At 43.6% G+C, this 2,500-nt stretch overlaps 1 protein-coding gene across 16 annotated transcripts in view; it reads left to right on the forward strand.

Annotated features, from left to right (window-relative positions):
• Window positions 1-2,500, forward strand: part of rnf220a (ring finger protein 220a) — a 117,076-nt gene that overhangs the window by 7,025 nt on the left and 107,551 nt on the right. The window lies entirely within an intron of this gene.

The raw sequence follows: 2,500 nt of genomic DNA on the forward strand, positions 1-2,500 counted from the left end.
TCCAGAGGGAGAGTGACTGTGTGTGTGTGTGTGTGTGTGTGTGTGTGTGTGTGTGTGTGTGTGTGTGTGTGTGTGTGTGTGTGTGTGAGAGAGAGAGAGAGAGAGAGAGAGAGAGAGAGAGAGAGAGAGATAGATTTTTTTTTTGGTGGTTATTGAATGACAGTGTCTGCCCTGTCCTGTAATAAAATGTAAGAGTGGCGCTTTCACGCTTGACAACAATCACTAAACATACTGACAGACAGGCAGCCATGGTCTGAATGACATTCCTCAAGTAAAACCCACATTTTTAAGTCTGCAACCTGGCATGCCGTCAAAGGCAGGCAAAGGTTTGTTTTCCCTGAAATTGAATTCATCTTCTCTGCTCTCCAGAGCGCACGAAGGAAATCTATTCTTGACGTCTTCCTACTTATCTTTATTGTGTCTTCTGAGCCACTTTTGTCTTCTGAGTAAGAAAAAGAAAAAAAAAGCACAAAAAAAACCTGCACTGTTTAAAATGAAACCTGGGATTCCTGTGTGTGAAATGTAGTGAGAGTTTCACACGTTTTATTTTCAGAGCTTTTTCACTTTAAACAATCGATTAGAGAAATGAGCTGAATGGATCACAAATGGAAATGAATAGGAAGAATTGAAGAGACGTTGATGTTGTTGTTAGGATATGAAATATGCTTGGAAAGAGTGAGAAAGACAGAGAAAGGGTCAAGAAAAGCTGGCCAAGTCTCTGTCTGGCGTGTCAGTGTGTGTCAGGCTGACTCACCACTCCCTCTGGTTGTTCTGGGACACTGGGCTTCTGTGTGTGTGTGTGTGTGTGTGTGTGTGTGTGTGTGTGTGTGTGTGTGTGTGTGTGTGTGTGTGTGTGTGGCCAGGGTACCAGGCAGGCAGACCAGTCGCACTGCTGCAGAAAATGATTAGCACATCTGTACAACACTTAGCCTACTTATACCCCCCATCTCTCTCTCTCTCTCTCTCTCTCTCTCTCTCTCTCTCTCTCTCTCTCTCTCTCTCTCTCTCTCTCTCTCTCTCTCTCTCTCTCTCTCCTGCCATTGGGGGATATCACATGTCCGTTTATTGGATTGTCAGTTTCACACTGCCTGGCTGCACTGATGGTAATGATAATAAAATTGAAATATCCAGGTACTTACCACTGTATTACCTCGCTATCAACACCCAGACACACTCATTTTTTAGCGGTCTTTCCGATAGGAGAGATTCGATACAGTGACAAACATGTGATGGGAAGCGAGAGAGAAAGAGTGTGAAGAGCAGGGTGTTTGATAGTGGTGCATTTTCAAGGTGCCGGGTAGATTGGGCAAAAAGACAGTGGGTAATGTGATTCTTGGGCTCCCAGCCAACTCTAGCGGTGTAGTATAACCCATTTTCCACAGACCGGAAAAGGAGTACATTCCCCTGCCATGTATGTGATAATGTAAAGCTCTTTACAGGACCACAGTGTGTGTGAGTGTGTATGTGTGTGCTAGGAGATTTGCAGATGTTCAGATCAGGTTATAAAATTGATTAGAATGAGTGTTCTGGACAGCTGATATGTGTAAAAATGTCCCAGTAAACTCCCCAGAAGCTTCTTTGATGCCGCCTGATTTTATGTTTCTGTGTTTTGAAATAAGACAAGAATAAAGGCACGTCCACTTGAAATACTACACAACATAGTATAGAATTTCCATATGGATCACCTCACCTCTCATATCCTCATACTTTTGCCCGGCCTTTAAGTTCGCAGGGCTTTCTATACGTTTCCGCAAACTGCTCACTGAATCATTTATTGGCAAAATATCTCTAACGTGTTATCATCACTGTAGTGCATAAGCTCACCTTGGTAATTAATGTATAGTGCAGTCTTAGTATTCAGCCTTTAGAATAATCAATTCATGGTAGTAAAGCAGTGCATTGGGTTTGGATAATTACAATCAATTACCAATTCTGTGTAATTCCATTCCCTGGCTACCTTGTAATAGTAGATCACCTTCAAGTCACCCCATGGGGATTTGGAATAGCATACACTGCTCACACACACACACACAGACACACGTGCAGAATTTCTAAAAAAAAAAAAAAAGAAGTTCTTTTGACTCATTAAATCCACTCACACTTCGGCCAGTCGGCTCATCTAATCCTCACAGGGCTCTTGGGCCGTTAGACGGCACCAAGGGTCAAGGGGTGAAGTGCGACTAATTTATTCATTCAGTCAGATTTCCTGTGCAGATGGCAGGCAGATATGCTATCACTATGAGAATCCCATTGGTGGGGAGAGGCCTGCTTTTCTTATCTGATCTGAGCGGCGAGGACTTATCAGCCTCAGACGCTGCTCCGCTCCACCGCTGCTGAGATGGAGGAATAAGAGGCTTATATTTGATTCGGCCGCAGATCGGCGGGAGGAGAAAGTTTTCAGGGGTAAAAAGTTTATTTTGAGTGGTTGTCAGTCATTCAGGTCAACTGTTTAGAATGTCAGTAGGAGGTCAGAAGGATGTAGGACACGTTATGACACTGT

Source organism: Tachysurus fulvidraco, chromosome 1 (genome assembly GCF_022655615.1).
Source record: "Tachysurus fulvidraco isolate hzauxx_2018 chromosome 1, HZAU_PFXX_2.0, whole genome shotgun sequence".
Classification (NCBI taxonomy): domain Eukaryota; kingdom Metazoa; phylum Chordata; class Actinopteri; order Siluriformes; family Bagridae; genus Tachysurus; species Tachysurus fulvidraco.